The sequence below is a fragment of the Nicrophorus vespilloides genome, unplaced genomic scaffold (genome assembly GCF_001412225.1).
Source record: "Nicrophorus vespilloides isolate i.1.1-1 unplaced genomic scaffold, Nicve_v1.0, whole genome shotgun sequence".
Lineage (NCBI taxonomy): Eukaryota > Metazoa > Arthropoda > Insecta > Coleoptera > Silphidae > Nicrophorus > Nicrophorus vespilloides.
Genome location: NW_017097524.1, coordinates 78,807 through 79,502, shown reverse-complemented (window position 1 = coordinate 79,502; position 696 = coordinate 78,807).

Here is a 696-nt window from a genome sequence, read left to right as displayed (position 1 = left end):
GTTTATATAATAATGCGACTAAGAGACGCCGTGGATGTCTCTAGTTCGTTAATACACTATATTAACAATAACAATTATAATAATAATGGCTGGACACAACAGATAATTATGACATTGTCTCGTCCCAGGGATGAAAATCTGGACACAGTGTAATATTGTCTGGTGAGCTCATCTTACGAGGTTTTGCGAAACTCTATTCGTCTTTAAAGGTTTTACTACTTCTAAATACTTATTCTACTTACAAAGTTAATTATTATTAACAAAGGAGTTGTGATTGGGAGTAGGGCTTTGTATATATTGATAATTAAGCGTTCACATAGAATTCGGACTGGGTGGTTTTGTTTATTATGAGCCCGTGTCAAAATCCTTAGGATTTGTTTATATGAAAAAGTGGATTGATTACGATTCTTCGTGTAATTATTATTATATGTTTATAAAAGGACTTGAATTCGGAGTAAAGGTTTACGCTTTATATTAAAGTGTAACGACTTGGAGTTCGCGGTGGAGGTTCTTTTATGATTATGTATATGTTTATATAATATGGCAACTAAGAGACGCTGTGGAAGTATTTAGAAGTTCATTAATACACTATATTAACAATAATAATTGTAAAAATAATGGTTGAAAGCAACAGTATTTTAGTACCATATAATTGTGGTCATTAGCCCTTTGTATAAACTTATACAATACAAAAAA